This window comes from Cupressus sempervirens, chromosome 4 (assembly GCF_028749045.1).
Source record: "Cupressus sempervirens isolate cs-2001-9-10 chromosome 4, ASM2874904v1, whole genome shotgun sequence".
Lineage (NCBI taxonomy): Eukaryota > Viridiplantae > Streptophyta > Pinopsida > Cupressales > Cupressaceae > Cupressus > Cupressus sempervirens.
Window position 1 is genome coordinate 233,660,766 of NC_143121.1, and position 19,856 is coordinate 233,680,621.

General features: G+C 34.3%; 1 protein-coding gene and 2 pseudogenes across 1 annotated transcript in view; 1 reads left to right on the forward strand and 2 right to left on the reverse strand.

The window, feature by feature from the left end:
• LOC149560875 (cytochrome P450 78A4-like) overlaps positions 1-18,647 on the reverse strand; it is a 55,474-nt gene extending 36,827 nt beyond the window's left edge. Inside the window, exons 1-2 of the mRNA XM_089823695.1 lie at positions 17,906-18,647; positions 11,934-12,111 (exon numbers count right to left, since the gene is read on the reverse strand). The gene's annotated coding sequence lies outside the window, so the exon portion shown is untranslated. The remainder of the gene's footprint in view (positions 1-11,933; positions 12,112-17,905) is intronic.
• On the reverse strand, positions 6,821-7,438 carry LOC149560876 (ras-related protein RABE1c pseudogene; annotated as a pseudogene).
• LOC149560877 (splicing factor-like protein 1 pseudogene) lies at positions 8,331-10,454 on the forward strand (annotated as a pseudogene).
• Positions 18,648-19,856: the final 1,209 nt, after the last annotated feature.

The following is a 19,856-nucleotide window of genomic DNA, read 5'->3' on the forward strand; positions in this document are numbered from 1 at the left end:
TTTCAAGCTTACGCACGATCCACCATTTTATAAAATTTAAGACTAGTTTTGAAAGGGTTTCGAGATATATAATTTCTTTCTTCTTCCAATCAAATGGTTGAGGTTTCATTTTTGGATTGAATCCTTTTCACATCACATTTGGGTCCTCCTCTATTTGATCAGGAACATTGAATATGTTGCATGTTCTAATAATGTTCAATGGTAGTCTTGAATGCAATCTTTTTCTAATCTTGTCCTCATCTACTGCATTTGCCCAAAAGTCTTCAAGGTGAACCTTGTGTTTGTACTTTGACCCTCCTGCTGATGAGATCTTGTTGAAAGGATCAAAATCATTCCTCTTTGGATAAAGTAGAAGGCAAAAGAAGTGGAGCTCATCTGATGATTTCTCTATGGCTTTTAGACATGGGCATACCTTAGTTTTCCCTTCTCCTATAGAAATTAGAAACTGCAATCCCAACTTCTTCTTCCCTTTCTGAATCTTGTCATAGGCAGTAAGTTGTCGAGTAAGCGCTAACAAGACCATCTTATCTGTTGGATACCTAGGAAGTTTGTATGGCTCCGTCGAGAATCCTTGTACTCAGATGTATGAAAAGGTAGGAAACTAAATGAACCAGGTGCCATATTCTTCAACCAACTTCATTGCACCCATTGACATTCTTATATGTGGCCTCTTTTGTAGTGTTCTTACTATGCGCATCGCAAATATATCATTAACCCTCATGTAATCATCCTTTGAATACAAATGCAACTATGGGTAACATTCGTGGAGTTTGAGGTGTTGGCTTTCACTTCCAATTGGTCCTTTGCATCGTAATCCATCATAATTTGTCCTCTGTGCTAGCATGTAGATGACATAGGAGCTCATGTAAAATTTCCTTGTATGCTCTAGATTCATTAACTGCTCATTTAGGTTATCACTTATGAGCCCAACCCATTTTATTTTGTCACCTTCCTCCATTATCTGCTCACCAAAATACCACATCCAAGATTCAAACCTATAAGAATAAGGAATGCCAAATATGCGACTCAACATCATGACCATATCACTATATTCCCTCTGCAAGTCGAGCCATACTATTTCTTTAGGAATCTTGGAATGATGTGGTCTATTATTTTTCAACCATCTTTTGTTAATTATTTCTTCACAAAAATTGATTCCAGATGTACAGATTCTCAGTGCTTCCTCTTGTGTTTTTGTGATCATCCTTGGATTCGAAGGAATTCCAAATGCTTCAAAAATGGATATTGGAGAAAAATTTGCCAAAATATTTCGTTCAGAATCCCGGATGGTTCTGTCTCTAGGACTGCAATGCTTGGTACATTCCATGATTAACTCTAGATGCTGAAAAGAAGGTGGGAAACTAGCTGCAGCAAAAATTCCACTTCTCACAATTTTTGTAGCCAGGTGTGTTGGGTGATAGTTGTTATATCCGAGCATTCTCCGATTAAAATCTTTCAAATCAAGGCCACCAAGATTTGTATTTCCAATTTCTGTCCACTTTGACACGATTTTGGATTCAGGATAGAATCCTCTCCTTTCATTCTTTATCAATTTTCCTCGCGTTTCCCCTGTTCCCCTGGGCTTTGCCATTTTCCTTTCCTACAAAATAGAAAATGTACATACATAAGACTATGCAAGGAAAGCATTAAAAACAACAGATATGACTTGTCTATAAGACAAAGATTTTGTATTTTCGCCAAAATTTCCATACTCCTTTCAAGATTCACTTTTTAACACTTCCATGAGAAATATGAAATTCCACAACTCACTGAAAAGAAAAATCCTTTCTCATAAGATTCAAAATCTTCTAACGTGAATTCCCAGAAAACTCCTCAACAATTTTATGAAAATTTCTCAAAAAATCTGCTCCTTTGAACTCCTCAAATCTTACTCCTACTCTCGACCTGCTCTTCAAATTTCTGTGTGAGCCTGAATGAATGAGAGGGTTTCTTATAGAAATCATCCTTCAAAAAAGATGCCTTTAAAGTTGCAGACTAAAATAGGCAGCTGCTTTACTTAACCATTAAGGTTTCCATTTTTTGTGCCACTTGTTGCCTTTTTGCTGCTTGATTCAAAAAGTTGCTATCTTTAATGCTCTTAACTTCATGATGAAGCTAAGTATTTCTATTTTAATTTTTTTTTAATTAATTAAATATCAATTAAAAAAAATCAATATTTAATTAACTTCCATTTTTAAATGAAAAATCAAATTTATTTGCAACTTTTTCTCCATTTTTATTTTTTGGGTTATTATTCAAAAAAAATCAAATTAAATATTAGTAAAACTAATATTTAATTTTTTAATGTAAATCCAAAAAAATCTTTTGAAGGAAAATCATTTTTTTGCTTTTCCTCTCTGAATCCAACTTTCACTTCATAAGAAAATTCATCCTTCCTCTAAATTTTTGATTTTTTTGCAAAATTTATAATTTTTTGCTTTTCACAATTTTTCAACCAATTTACAAGAGTGGGCTTTTTCAGAATTGAGGATTTTTCCTTTGCATAATATTTCCTTCACTCCTACTGACTTGCACTTGTTGTTTTATGAAAGCGGGATTTTCAAGGAATGAAGGATAGAATCCTTCATCAAAACATTCCTCCATTTCCTAAAAACTGCACTCCAGAATTTTATGGAGTGGGCTATTTAAGGAATGAAGGATAAAATCCTTCATTTCTTTCCTTCATTTCCTGGAAATTGTGCTCCAAAGTTTTAGGGAGCAAGCTTTTTAAGGAATGAAGGATAAAATCCTTCATTTCTTTCCTTCATTTCCTTCCTTCATTTCCTAAAAATTGTGCTCCAGAATTTTAGGGAGCGAGCTTTTTAAGGAACGAAGGATAAAATCCTTCATTTCCTAAAAATTGTGCTCCGAAATTTTAGGGAACAACTGGCATATTTCCGAAATGGGATTAAATCCTTGTCTCCTTCAATCTTGTGCTCCGCAAAAGCTAGGAAAAGTTTTTAAAAAAAATAGAAAGGGGGCCCCAGTTGGGGCTATGGTGACTGGCGGTCACAATAGTAGGGAAGATAAATAATTAGGTCAAATTGCAATTTGGAAATGGGGATCCTATCACATGTTTCTAGAAATTCCTTATTTGATTAAAAAAATAATTATGGTGTTTATATTTGTCTAATATCTCAAGTTACAACTTTTACAATGTTGTCTTGAGCTACTAAATTTCATAATCTTCTGCAGTGAAAAAATTGATAGTTTTGTTCTGTAAATTGCCCAAACACAATAATACAAGGTTGATCAAGTAATAGTTATTTACCTTGCTTCCTACATTATGGTTTCTTTGTTCCACACAGTTTATAGACCCTCCATTATGGTTTTATTTATTATGTTCTAGGCACATATTTGACTTTGGCATTCATCTTAATCTAGATTACTTTTATATTGGAATTTGAATTTTATATATTTTTTTGGAAATTTCTACTCTTTTGAATTTTATATATAATTGTTATAATTTATTATTGTGTTTCCTTATGTCATATGCATATGGGATTTCCTATATTTTGGAATCACTTTATCTTTCGTAACAATTATTTGGCTGTCACTTTTATTAGTTAAGGTTTTGCACCTTTCTCCTTGTTTGGTAGCTATACATAAACTTGGACATTTCCTTAGGTTTCATTATTAAAAAGAATTCAAATTGAATATACCCTCTCACAGCACAAGTAAGGCAACCTTCCTTCATTTTATGAATTACTTGGATAAATATTATTGTATCCTATTTAAGATTTAGGCATGAAGCAATATGTGGATTTTATCCTCAACTGATATTCTAGGATCAATCATATTCTTCTAAACTAGTGTGTAAAATAAAAAAAACATAGTTTGATGAGTATGTGGAGTTGATCTATTTTGTATTGTTTTGAGATGTCATCATGAGCTCAAAATTTGCATGAATTTATGGGATGCTTGGAGTCATTGATGCAAACATCAAGGAGGCACAAACAGGTACTTTGATTGGTCCATTTTCTTTTGAAGAATATTCTTCCCTTGTGAGGAATAACAAGCAGCAGGTGGTAACTGTTATAGATGTTTTGCCTTGACACTTTCTATGTAGACCTAATTTCTTGTTTCAACTAGGTTTTTTTGTTATTGAGATTAATCTTTGTCATCTAATTCCATTTTTGTCAAGATGAGATACTAACCAATTTCTTGTGGATATTGGAGACACAACTTTGGTTACAATGACTAAATTATTAAGAACATAAGTTGAAACTTTTCTTTAACTTTACTACAAAGTAATCTAGAGGTGTTATATTAGTATCTTCATTATTGAATGTCTATCACTCATGAAACAAATCATTGCTTACTTGTAGGGTGGGCTTGCACCCAATGGCTTCAACTTTGATGCACAACTGTGAGTATATACATTTTTACCAAAATATGTCTTTCAGCACAATATGTCTTGACAACTTTCTCTCTTTAAAGAATCAGATCTAGATTTTTGTAATGTTCGATAATTTGGATGAGACAAGGCATAATTATTGTGCTTGTTGTTTGGTGATTAGCAATAGACAAGCAAATTTGTGTTGACGCTCAAGTAGCTAGATAGAATTTTTAGTGTCTTAAAGTTATAATAAGACCAAGAAAAATCCCTTTGAATATGATTTAGGGCCTAGGATAAAGTTTATTAAGTTTTCCAAGTTTGAATTTTCAAAAGCCAACTACAAGTTCCTAGTTCGCAGACAAACTTGCTTTTGGTTGTTTTAGTTTATGTAACAACCCAAAACTGATTGGAATCAGTTGAGGAAGGTATAAGGGGTCTATAAAGTCATGGTAAGACCTTTATGAGGCATTTTTGTATGGATGAACATGTTTGCTACCAAATAAATCGCTCATTTCTTCATACTTTCTGAATTTGTATTTGAATATCTGGTGTCAAAATGTCATCCAAAGTGAATAGGATCATTCTCTGACCATTTTTATGCTATTCTAAGTCATTTTGAAGGATTAACCAATCCATTTTGCACCCCTAAACTAGACTAGCCTAGAACAGGGCATTGTTTTCCTTCCATCTTGAGAATATAAAATGAGATTAGATTCGTTCTACTTTATGTATGATTTTTTTTCCTTGTAGAATGGGTCATATTTGGCTTTTATGGATCCCTACTAACAATTATGATGCAAGAGAAGAGTTAAGGGGTGATCACTGTGAAAATTGACTGATTTGCCTTAGAAAAAGGGCTTGGGATGATGACATAGGTGTAGCAGTAGGAGATTGGCCTTAACAAGAATATTTTTTGAGTTTGTATAGTGTTATTATATGTTGAATATATGGTGAAATCTAAAGGAGAAGGTCTAGAATTGAGTTTTGGTCAAGTTCCAAGAGGCCCTAGTTTTAGGCCTTATTTGGTGAGGGTTTTGTAAAAAAGCATAAAGATTTTTTGGGTCCAATATATTTGGGAACATTTTATGATACTTTACTAGGTTTGGGGTCTCTATGTTAAGTTTAGAGATCACTTTCTTTGTAAAAGTGACCTAATTTGACCTAATTTAGTAGTGATCAACAAATTTACGCATAGATGGTCTGAAGGAGTCATAGCCCACTTCAATACATGTTGTAGAGGGCCCAATTGGGTAGTTGAAAATGTTATTTTTTTGGCAAGTCTTTTGGGAGAAGTTTGTGAAAAGTTAAAAAATAAGGTTTTGGATGGCTCCAAGGGGAAATAGCCTAGTTTCTAACCAGTTATGGTACTTCATATTTTCCAATTGGTTGTGGGCATTTGTGTTTGCAAAGAACCAGCCCAAAGAGGTAAGGATAAATCTAATAAGGCCTTGTAATAGCCTTGGGTAGCTAGGATTAAGTTTGTGTACTTTGGGATAACGAGACCTATTGTGGAAGTTTATAATCATGTTCACTCTAGATCATTTGAAAACATGCCCCTATTTCTTCATGTGTATTAGTTGAAGCACAAGTTCCATAAATGCTAGAAGCCTAATACAAGTATACTACCTGTAACTGGTGATTGAAGAAAAAATGCATCCATATTGGATTCAAGTCCATATGGTAAATCTCAACTCAGTGGCTATTTGGAATTTATCTACTAAATCCATTAAAAAATTAATATTATCTTTTGGTTGCAAAAGAAAGCCAGGAACATGCACAACTTGTAAAGTTGGGGTCAATAAGTTTGACTCAGAAAACTAAACAGTTAAATCCCGATAGCAATATTAAAATTTGACGTGTTGTGGAAATTATCTCAACCATTGATATTATTCATTAATCATTCATTTAAATAACAAAAAAAGTAATATGATATATATTTTGATTTGAAATGAGATCCATTTTTAACATTGTTTATCATCATGCAGCCAAAACTTTATACCTTGTGTTCAATGGCTCTTGTCCAACTATGTATATCATTTCTTAAAATAATTTAGACCTGTGGAATTCATTGTTGTGTGTCAATATGTTTATCTTAGAAACCAGAATGAGGACTAACAAGCATCTTGAATAACCCAACTTGCCAAAAGTGATATGTTGTTTTAAATGCGACGTGAAGTGTTCTAAAGTTTATTCACAAATCTTGAGAACTATAAAAAATTATAGCATTGATAATCATTTATATTTTTTTAGAATTGTATTCAAAATACTCAAATTAACATTCAATAGCTTGGCTTACCAAGTATCATTACATATCTTTAGGAATATTCAATATATGCTCCATTCCATTGGTTGCACTTTGTAGATAATTTTAAAAAGAATAAAACTATAATGAATTTAAATGTGTAACTATTAGAAAACCAATGATACATAGAATTTATTAGTATTTTTACTAACCATTATATATATTTGTGTAGGATCGTCTCAACCATTTGATTGATGTGTTATGTAAAGTTTGACAGTATTTGGCTCAACCTTTGTATCACTCTCTTCGAGTCTTTTCATTATATCCCTTCCAATATTAAAGAAACCTTCTCAACATTCATATTCATTTTTGCAATAATTTCGAAGAAATTTATTGCAAAATCATCTGCAAGCGCCCAACCCCATGCAGTTGGATTATCATGCTTCATCCATTTCTTCCTTGTTTCCAACTAATATTTTGTGTACATTTCTAGAAGCATGTTGTTCAATATTTCTGATTCAATTATGAATGTTGTTGAACGACGGTTCAGATGACATCATATACCATAATAATGCCCATAGAACCCCAAGAATATGCAGCGGTGATTGCGCTCAAGCCGTCTTGACCATTCGTGTCCCAAATTTTTAGTTTGATGTGCTTCTCATCCACTTCAATAGTCCTAATTTTGAAGTCAATACCTATAGTCGTTATAAAACTTGGAGTAAAGGAGTCACCAAAATTCTAAGGAGGAGATAATTCTTTCTAACACCACTATTGCCAATGAGAAGAAGCTTTATGAGATGATCATACTCAGACCAAACCCCTTTCCCCTGTTCCATCCATTCTAATGTCTTCATTTCTTTCACATACAGATGGGTCTTGGATAACCATCATATTTGCTATGAATCAGAAATGTTCACTGAACCTTATCTTTATTGTAGAAATTTTCTTCATCTTTGGTATTTATATCCGTCAACAATAACGCTCAAAAGTGCCATTAATTGAGGGCCATCTGATAGTGGATGAAAAAGAATAGAGAATTTCCCAAATTCTAGAACAAGCTTGCTAAATATATCATCAAGAAGAGTAGCATATGATTCATTGTCCTTTAAAAGTCTTCTTTCCATATACATTTTCATTGATTTTGTATTAGCATGTTAAATAATATTTGTTTCTTCCTGCAATCCACTTAAAAATGCAAAATGCATAGTTGATGAGTGGTGCAGGAGCACCTAGGGATTGCTTAGGCAATCTAAATGTTTCTTGTTTTAGTTGTGTGTGTTCCTTAGGGCATTTTTGATGTGATTTGCATAAGGTCATGTTGACCATGGTAGTAGTACAATAGGGATTTTGTTCATAGGGTCTTAGAACCTTTTGCTAGGAAAATAGGGTATTCATAGTACCAGCAGCCTCAAAAACCAACTCCTTAGGGGTACGAGCAATACCCCCAAGGACAAGAAAATGCTCAAGGATATAAGCAGTACTAGGTTTACAACCAATACCTAGAGTAGGAAACAGCTCAAGCTTATACACAGTATCAGGGGTATGAGTAGTACCGTGGTACGACTGGGGATTATAGTCAGTATCACAACCAGGGAGTGGTTGAAGGATATCCTCAACACCAAGAGCAGGTAGCTGCCGAAGGATATGAGCACTATCAAATTCAGGAAACTACGGATGGATATGCTCAAAATTGGAAGGTAGAAATCACTGATGGTTTTGATAGCGGGTAGGAGAAAATTAAAAGTTATGGTCAGAACTCTAAACCTGAAGCAGCGGAAGGTTTTGAACAATTGCAGAAAGATCATATTGCAGAAGGATTTGAACAGTATGAAATGGTCAAAGGATATGCGTAGTACTAGAACCAGCAAACTTCAAAGCCAGAGCACGAAAAACAGGAATCAGGACAGGGTAATTCTCATTACCAAATCCAGAATGGTGCAGAAAACCCTAGCCCTAACCCTAAGCAAGAGGAAGTTGTCAACTTTAAGAAAGAGGAAACCACTGTTAGTCACAAGGGTGTAGGGAGCAATTATCCAAACCCTAGTGATGTCGAAAAAGAGGGAAGTTTGAATCCTATTTTGTCTGAAACAACAAATAATAAAGGATAGGGTTCTAGACTAGCCGAAACTACTCAAGGCGGCGGGCCTTCTCGTTCAGCAGAGGTCAGCAGTGGCAGGAAACGATAGTCTAGATGGGTTCCCCAGCCAGAAGAAGGTGAAACACAGGACAATGCCAGGTCTAGGAAGAGGAAGGCCATATGGGCAGAGGATCCAAAGCCACTTTAGGGAATCCAGCTTCTAAGATTCCTAAAAGAACTAACTAGAGGTATGGAGCTTGACCCCAAGGTTCAACAGTTGAACACAAAGCTCATGGACATATGTTGCTTAATGCAGTCAGGGTTACCATTGGATGGTCATCTCGAGGGGGCAAGATCACCCTCTCCCGAACCTGTCTACAATAATATGGGTGTGAGAATTAATACCGGGAAATAAAGGGCCCTTGAAAAGCTTACCAGAGAAAGGCAAGAGATTATCTCACAGCTTATTAAGAAAAATCCAACATTTAAGGCCCCCACTGATTATAGGCCTCCTAAGCTTTATAAGAAACTGTATGTTCCTGTGAAAGAGTATCCTGGGTATAATGTTATTGGGCTTATCATAGGCCCTATGGGTAATACGTAGAAGAGAATGGAGAAGGAAATGGGGGAAAATATTATTATAAGAGGTAAGGGTTTTTTTAAAGAGGGAAAATTGCAACAAAAGTGAGATCTAGAACCAGATCCTTTGGAGAATGAGGATTTGCATGTTTTGGTAGAGGCTGAGAATGAGGATACTTTGGAGAGGGTGGCAGACATGGTTGAGAAGCTTCTGCAGCCTGTAGATGAAGGTTTGAATGAGCACAAGAGGGCACAGTTGAGAGAACTTGCCACCTTGAATGGTACAATAAGAGATGATGAATTCTGTCGCCTTTCTGGTGAGCCGAGACATAGACAGTTTGCATGTCCAGCAAGGAATTTGGATTTTAAGATTGATGTCTTTTGTAGGATTTGTGGGGATAGTGGGCATCCTACAATTGATTACCCAATGAAGGGGATCTGGGAAGAATATGGATGATGAATATCAAAACTTTCTGGTTGAATTGGGTGGTGGCACACCGGAGTCTAGTAGCAGATTGGGGTCTAGTGAAACTGGTCAACAGAATCAGATGTTGCCACTGCCTGACCCACAGGGAGGAGTAAATCCTCCATGGGTTACTGGAGGGACAAGGAACTCTTCTGGGCAACAAGGTCTGCAGAATAGCCTTCCAGCATTTGGTCTAGGCTCAAAATTTTCCAAGGAACATCATGATTCAAAATTGTACATTGGGTACTTACCCACCAACATAGATGATGATGGCCTAATAAGAGTCTTTTTGCCTTTTGGTGAAATTGTGGCAATCAAGGTCATAAAGGATCATTTAATGGAGGCAAGTAAAGTTTACAGATTTGTAAAGTTTTCTGATACATCTTCAGCTACATAGGCAATTGTGCATATGAACAGATACAGATTAGAGGGCAGGGTGATGGCAGTTAGAGTGGCAGGCAAGCCACCAAAAGCCGATTTTCCTGGAGATGGTCAACCCCCAATTTTGGGTTCATATCCAATGCCTGATCCATTTGTTGGAGGCTATCCTTCGCAACAATTTCAACCAAGGCCACCAGCTCCAAATTCAGTGCTAGGCAACAGAACGGGTGCACCAGTTCCATGGGGTCCTGCTGTTCCACCTCCTTCTTATAGTCCTTATGCCCCTCCATCTTCTAGACCACCCAACATGTATGACAAACCCTTTGTACCAATGCAAGGACCACCACCACCTGATGCACCTTCATAGAACATGATGCCTATGCCACCATATGGAAGCCCATATCCTGGGGCTCAATTGCAGGGACCTCCACCACCTCCACCATCTCAGATCATGCCCCCTACTGAAATGTCTAAAATCTTGCCTCCTAGCAAGCCACCATAGAATATGCCATGTCAAGCATCATCAAATGGTTCCTAGGGTGGTCCTCCAGGTGCATTCCATGGTAATACTCGAAATACAATGGCAGCTATGCTAGGCAGTGTCCATTGTTGGAGGTATGACACCAGCAGGACCTCCTCCTGCCTATCCTCCTCCTCCCCAGTATCTAGGCTATTATGATGCTCCACCCCTCCAAATGGACCAACAGGTCTTGTACAAAGCATGGGTGGGACTACTCTACCTTGGGCAGCAAATAGCTCCAGTTCCACCTACACCATCATCTGAAACAACTTATGCTGTTGAGTCAGAATATGAGAAATTCATGAATGAGGTGGCATCATAGGCTCCTTTCAAATTGAAGAGGTATGTTGCAAACTCATTTTTCACATTTTGATCAGAAGGTGCATGTTTTCCCGTTAGGTAAGGTGTGCTTGGGGTTCTACTTCTATTGATAGTATATGCATTATGTCCAACAATTTTTTCATTTGGGTTTTCCATGGTGCATCTGCTAGATCCTGTAATAATGACTTACATTTATGGACTGACAAAATGTACACGTTTAATTCAAATTTATTTTAGTAGCATTATTGTATTTATAAGGCTTTTAGTTTGTAGTTCTTGACAGGAAGAAACTCTAGTGTACGAAAATGAGTTGTACAACTGTAGCTGATTGATATATGCAAATTTTTATCTGTTTGGTAGAAATTTTGGTAAGCTAAATATAATTCTGTACATATCTTACTGAAATTTTCAATGCATATTTTAAAAAATATTAAGTTGTGTATTCAGGTAGTGTGGTTATTTTAATAATTTTAGAAATTTCATTTTTCAAAGTTAATGACCATCAAAATAATTACAATGTATATTCTTGATATTTTTCAATGTTATACAATTACAACACAAAAGATGAGTTATTTTTCATATTTCACTTAATCTTGAGGTTTTGTAGAAATAAATCTTTAATGTTTAAAGGGCATTAGCTCAATGGAAGAGCACTTGTTTTATAAGTGGAAGGATGATGGTTCGATTCCATCATGCCCTAACAAAATTGATATAAGATCAAATTATATGTTGTCATAGATATTGTTTTAGCTATAGTCTCTCAAAAGACAATAGTTGGTATTAAACAAATATTATCTCCAAAGAGACTATGGTGAAATTGTCTCTAAAAGACAATTATTTTTGTTTCATATTGTCTTATAAAGACAATATTTTAAGACATATTTTAAGACACCCAGTTAAAGATGATATTTGAGATGATACACAAGTTTTTTATTGTCTCCAATTAAGATGATTGATAAAGAAACTGTCTCGAAAAATGTCTTTAAACCCCCCTCTATGTAGTACATGAGTCGGTGCTTCTTGATGATGTTCTTCACGAATCCTCTAATGCGTGGTACGAGGGTTTGACAATGGGAGTGGATGCGGAGGGGATCAAGAAATCTGATCTAGGGAAGATGGTCGGCCCAGTTGAAGGCCCCGAGAAGCTCAAATCCATCCTCCACCATCTCTCTCAGTGTAGTGCCTGCCCCTAGGTCACAATTTTGTTATCATTATCGAACTCTTTTAGGGCTAGTTTTATGTTGATGGTTAGCAACATTGTTTTGAGACTATCAGATATTGTACTATGGATTTAGTTTATATGTGATGAGATTACTTAGACTCTACATTTCATTTACGCATGATGATTATTTTCAGTATTTGCAATTATTAATGATGATTAGTAAGATGATTTATTATCATGTGTTTTCTTATGGATACTTACCCCATACTTGCATGTGTATGGTGTGTGTGTTTGCTTTTGTATGGCGTGTCTGATGTGGTTAAGGAAGGGAGTCGTAGTCACCTGCTAGTCAGGATCTACACGATGCACCACTTCTGACCATTGCCAATTTAGTTTAGTATATATTGTGCTTGTACATGCATGGTTTTTATGCAGGTTGGAGGTACTGGGTATCGACTTCCCTAAATTTCCAGGATGAGTGTACCCTATCATATCATCTTAATGATAAGAGAGGGGAGATAAATTCTCAAGTCCAAATCCCATCCCTTTAAACCATTTGTCGTAATTGGAAAATTAGGACAAGTATTTGAGTTGAGTACCCTTTGAATGCGTTAGATGACGTAATTCATGATATAAACCTTTGGTTTGATTTTGTATGTATTTTGGCTATGATGGATTTTTGTATTTTACCCTTGTGAGTCTTTGATATATTTTCTATTAATTAAGCCTAATTAAAAGATTTAATTAATGGTTTAATTTAATGGAAAATTAATATGATATTTTAATATTTAATTAATTGAGAAATTAATTAAATAAAATAATTAAATTTGAAGATAAAAGTTATAAGTTTAAATTTGGAATGTGATAATATTTATTTTAATAATAATATATTTGGAGTTCATATTTAAATAAATGACTAAATAATAATATTATTAAAGCTAATAAATATTTTAGCAATTAAGTTTTGAAAATGAGATTTAAAAGTGGAAAATATATTTAAAATTATTAAAAGATTCTAGATTTCATGTGATTAAAATATAAATATATTAAGATTGAAAAGTGGAATTATTAAAGTTAGTGCATGAGATTTAATAATAAATAAATTAAATTGGAAAGAGTAAAGTAAATATTATATTATGATTGTGCATTATTTTAATATTTGCTCACATAGGAGTTTGCAAATTCTCGAGAGTTGTCATGTAGACAACACAGAAGTTTTCACTCTAAGAATGCACTAGTTGTCTACACTTGGGAGTTAGCATTTTATTTGAGCACATGGTGTCTACAACCTTATGATTCATCGAGAAGGTTGGAAAAGACTCATGCTTGGTTGTCATGCTTATTTTCTAGTTGTTTCTAGAGACATTCTAGATGCATCTTAGAGGCCTTTAATAGAGGCTCTCCTAGTGTGTTTGGACAAGCTACAAGCTTCAAACTTGAATGGAAGCTTCAAGCTTACATGCTCATATGCTTCTACGTGCTCATATGTTTTTCCATGCTCATATATTTCTACATGCTCATATACTTCTACATGCTTCTATGCTTTTTCTAGCACTTCTAGTCACTTGGAGGATTCGGTTAGCTTGGGTCTTGGAGGAATTGCGAATGATAGAGAAGGAAGAGATTTTCTATGGACTTCTAAGGCATGACAAATTAGCATTAGTGTCCAAGTGCACTTGTGATATTCGCATATTCTCTTTGCACTATTTCTCTTCCTGTCTTCATCGTGTCTATTATATGTGTCTGAATACTCTCGGTGATTGAATCTACAATTTGAAATTGGAATCTAGATATGCTATTTGGTTGAGAAGAAAACAATAGAAAAACCCTAGATCCAATTCAGAAAGAAATTAGATCTAAATCAGGTTTGGGTTTGAATTAGAATCAAATTGAAATAGAATTGAAAATGGCTTCTAAAACAATAGTCAAACCTATTAGAGAAATTATTGGATAAAATTTAGAGAACAAATATTTTATAGAAAATATTTAAATTGAAAGCCTTTATTTTAAAATTATGTATATTTAGAAATATACATGTTTTTTCAGATTTGCATACATATATACATTTTTATATACATATACATATGTTATGTTTTGCATGTATATATATATATATATATATATATATATACACACACACACACACACACATATATATATACATATATACATCTATATATATACATATATATATATATATATATATATATATATATATATATATATATATATATAAATGAAAGAAATCGAATTAATAAAACGAAGTGAAGGATTATATCCAAATCGCGCATGAGAAAGTGTTTTATGAAAAAATGTTTTTAAAAAAATAATGATAATTTAATATGTATTGAGGGGGGGCAGGCAGTCACATCCCACCCCACCCTAGTGGTCACTGTCCATGACAGTGGACGCGCCGACAGTCCTTTGTGACTGCCCGACGGCCACTACCATGGCAGTGCCACGACAGGCCTCTCGTACAGGACGACGGTGCAATCGCAATTGACGCAAGCTTTTGCAGACACTGTCGTGCATCCATTAAAGTAGTGGTGGTACTATTTGTAACCCGTGCCAATGTTAAGAAAGGCATATAGTATATTATGTTATTTTATTAAAAAAAAACTCATATGTTATATATTATGTTTTGAATTCGATATTTATATATATGAAGTTAATGAATATTATTATAGGTATAAATATATGTGTATAAATGAATATATATATATATATATATATATATATATATATATATATATATATATATATATATATATATATATATATATATATATATATATATATATATATATATATATATATATATGTATAATATTAACAGAATTTCATTTAAGTAATGAATTAGTGTAAATAAGATTTCCAATATAGCTTGTCATTAAATATTAGTAAGTTATTATTATTGAACTATGAACATGAATATTTGTGTATGGCTAACTTTTAGTTATTAGTCAACTAATATTCATTAGATTGATGGTTTGGTTGTGAAATTATTAATTAAATCAATTAATTAGAGTTAATTGGATTTAATTGATAATTATGTTATGTGATGAAGATTTAGTTGATATAATTCTTTTAACGAGATTGTAAATTATCTATATCGAAGTTGATAAGTCTTATGACTTGAATAATTTTTTTAGATATTATATGATTGTCGACGATGATAACGATTAAATTAAAAGACTCAAACTTTAGTAATACTTAATTAAGTTTCTAATTGAAAACTATTAGAATGTTAATAGGTCATGGATGGTGTACTTATGTTAATTAATTGATTTAATTAACCATTTTAAATTAAGTTATAATCTTCTTATTCGAAGATTGATAATTGGCTTTCTTATATTATACTGAATAATGATCCTTGATTATCTCGAAAAGTTGAAGTAACATTAAAGAAGAGTTAATCAATTGGAATATGGATCTTAGTTAAATAAAGAGAACAATTTAATTAAAGGTCAATGATGATCAGTTTAGTGAATATTTATCCTTGAGTTATTCTTAGAAAGTTATTTTGAATAATAGAAGGATAAAGCTATTGGGGAACAACTAAGTTGACTTGTAGGTCAAATGATGAAACTTAAGACACTTGAAGTATACTTGAATAGAAAATTGGAAACCTCTACACTTAACTCATCCATGTGATTTTAGCAAAACCAAAACATGTGTTTGCATTGTATTTTCTTTATGCTTCTTATTTTGGGTTTTTGGGTTGACTAATGTTGACCAGTCTTAGGTTGTTACCAGAGGCTTGAGGGTTATGAGATGTGATGGCATGTTGAAATTATTTGGTCTCGATCTTTATAAACCCAACCATGGTAATGTGATCATATGCTCTATGAAATGTTTGTATTCACTGATTGTTATTGCTCATCAGTCTTCTTGAGTGAAGCTAAGTTATTTGTATCTGAGACACTTGAGCTAACCATATTTTTGAGTCATCGATCAGTTATCCTTGGTTATTTTTTGGTCACCATGATGGGACTGAAATGTTGGTTTATTTCTTGATGATGTCATGTTGTGACATGTTTGACTCAACCATTTTGGAGTCTTCGATCAGTATGATTTTGAGATATTCTTGGTTGCTTGTTAAAGAACCAATGGATATGGTGATTTATTTTGAGATATATTTTGGTTATTGAGAAGCAATGGATATTTATGATTATCAGTGATGCCTTTAGTTGCTAATAGAGAACTGTTGTGGTCATGATTTTCTATGGATGCTTTTTCCAGATGCTCATGGAGATTTGATGATTCTTATCATGGAGATTTGATGATTCTTATTGTGGATATTTGATGCTTTTGTTGTGGATATTTGATGATTCTTTTTATGGATTATCTTTTGGATTTTCTTTACAGTAGCTTGTACAGGACTGTGGTGATTTATGATTCCATGAGCTTAGGGTAGGTTATCTACTTGTAGTGTTATGAAGTGGCTTGCAATGGGGGTCGGGGACCTAAGTGGCTGCCAGGGTAACTCATTGTAAGTTTGGTTAATAAGTGATAACATTTACACACTAAATGGGGATTAAATGAACCTAAAAAGATAATTGTTTTGATGTTCTCACCCATGCCTCGAGTGCTTGTATAGACTAGGATGGGACTAGAGAGAACGCAAGGTTGCGATCTTGCATTCCATAGTATGCCTCGTCAGTATGAGAGGATACTAGTGGCCGCATGAGATCAGTATGGACCTGTGGAATTTAGCTAACTGCCAGGGTAACTTGTACGTGATAAATGCAATGACACTTTTCCACTCGCAGAGTAGGTTTCCTACATGTCTTTGTTATGCCTCTGGGAATTAGATGTCGGTTTTATGTGTTGGAACCTTTGATTTAGTATACTTATAGGATTCCTAGACTTTTTGTGCTATGTGTATTGGATAGCCTGTTTGGGACTTGAGATTATCTCCTCAGCATGGTGGGAGTGGACCACTTAGGTTCCATGCGGTCGGGTGATAGTGTTTTTCCACTCTTATCATTTGAGATCCGTCTGAGACATCGTGACTGGAGAATTTTTGGTTGGTATTTATCTTGATTCTAATCTTGGATCATTATGATTGATAATGTACCCTATGATGGATGTATTAACTGGTATGTTCTTATATTGATGATTTGCATATGTTAGATGATGTTATCTTATGCTTTACTTTGTATCTAAGTAGGATGTGTTAGGAGTGACATTACTACTATGATTAATACCGGTGATCTCTTCAGTGCTTTGGAATGTTATGCATGGAGGGATGACTAAGATCCACGATGGTCTAATGATGCTATTTATGGTTGGGAGGAACCGCGCACTTAGTTATTTATGTTTGTGATGTATGGTTATCTTTTATGATGGATGTTTATATCTTTATGATGATGATGTATCATGTATGATATATGGTTTCATTTACTTTTATTTCATCATGGAATAGAATTAGTATGATGATGTACTGTATTTATATGGATGTTTATTCTTTTAAGCCTTTCATATCTTGTAATATGTACAGTGGATGATTGAGCAATCTAAAATGTAATTACTAAAAGGACACTTGTATATGGTTTAAGAATGTTGGATGTATCATTGTTATTTCATAAGGATGTGATGTTAGATGAATGGTTGATTTAGATGTAATTCAATGTTAAGGGATCTTTAAAGAATGAAATATATTATCTATGTTATGTTTACTTTCATTTTAATTGTTACTATTGCTTCTACGAATGTTATGAATGATTTTACTTTCATGTTTAAAAAAAAATTGTTTGGTAAACTCAGTAAAATTCTAGGTTAATTCTTTAGATCCCTTGGTGAGGCATTACACTCAGATTCTTCACTTCCTCACTCTCACCACAGACATCAAACCTCCACCTAAAAATGCTGCCCATGATGTTGTTAACGCCACAGCTTACAAATGACGATGCAACCGCACAACACTGCCGAAAACATACTCATCGTGAATGTTGCTCAACATGACCAGGGAATTGGCTTGGCATCTGGGCGGCAATCCTCTAGGGAGTAAAGAGATGGCTGACAAAAATCTAGCGAAGCATTCTCTAGTACTCACCATTTGGAGAAAAACTGATCGCTCGAATGAACATGAGCTGCTGGGCGGATTGCTTGAGCAGCTTGTCTGAGAATTTGACAGAGTTGAGCAACTCTCGAGCCACCTCGAGATCAAAAGTGATGACGACGAGAGTGGAACCTAAGCTGAAGGCCATGAGTCTCTTGGCACCATGGATGCGAGCCAGCTGAGCGAGCCTGCGATGGGCAAGGCCACGGCTCATATCGATAAGGCTTCCTATGATGGGGAATCCCCTGGGCCCAGGAATGGTGGTGCCTCCCTTCTTTTTGGCCATTGTCCATCCACATCCTCCGGGGCTGATCCATGCAACCACAACGACACAGGAGGCCACCAGTACAATTGCGACGTATAGTGGCCATGCAGAGAAGATCGTGTCACCAACATTGTGCAACATGTACCCACGCCCATCCTTGGCCAATACAGGAATGGCATAATAGAGCCACCAACTTCCTCCTGCAGAGCTCCCACTCCCACTCTCCATTGCACGAAAGGATGAAAATGACAATGAAAAATGTAGAGGACTAGCGAGACCTTAACAGTCACAAGCTTTATGTGGATGTGAATGAGACTTATATTTGGGCCATTTTATAGAGTTCCCAACCCTAAGCCTAATGAAGGAGGAGAGAAAAAATTGGAGAGCTCTATTTCCTATGGTGGAGCACAACCATCTATTTTTTGCTTTTCAAATTTTTGCCTTTCCAACAACCAATAAACATATTACCAACACATGGGAATTAAAGAGGAACATGGTGGTTTTAAATTTTGTTCGTCCATTTCAAATTCAGTTTTCTCTTGAGAAGAAGCCAGCTAGGCTACACTGCTATTAGGGTGAACACAGGAAAGAAGTCACTAGCTAACAGAACTGAGCTTTTTCCTATTCTCTTTGAATTTCCCTTTTTGATACTGGTGCCCATTCCTATTTTTCACAGGAATCATTTGGAGCTCCATATTCAATTTTCTATTCAAGGCAAATGCATTGAGCTTGATGATGGTTTTAATCCCAAAGAGCCATTGTACAAAACCTTATCGTTGATTGTACTTGTTCAAGAGTGGCAGACTTGACATTAGGCTAGGCTTGAGGTTTAAAATTTGGGATCTTAGTATGTTTAGTAAATGTACATTATACTTGGTATTGTTTTATGTTCTTCGAAATAGAGTTATCAATTATTTATGACAAATAGAATTTTGCATTTTCATTGTTATTATTAAATTTTTTATTTTGTTTTAATATTTTCACCTTTGTTCTTGACTTACTATTTAGTTTTTATCAATAATCCATTTACTTTCTATATGTTGTAGAGATTATTCATTTATTCTCTATTCAATATTTCATTATAAATTTATTGCTAGAACAAAATATGTTACATTGTAGTGGGTAGTGAGAAGAATTTGATAATTTTTAATGTGAGCTCTACTTCTCATGATTATGAGTTTTCAAATTATATACACACTTTAAACTATAGCCATTAAGCTTACCTAAATAATAGCATTAGCCTCTATGTGTATTTTTTCAAATTTAAAAATCGAGCACACATATATTAATTAATGTTAACAAATAATATTTTTATATTATACTATTTTCAATTAATATTCATTTTTTTGTTCAAATAATTCAATAAGATTAATTAATTAATAATAATGATGATTTGAACACGTTTTATTTAAGTAGAAGATATTTAAATTTATTTTG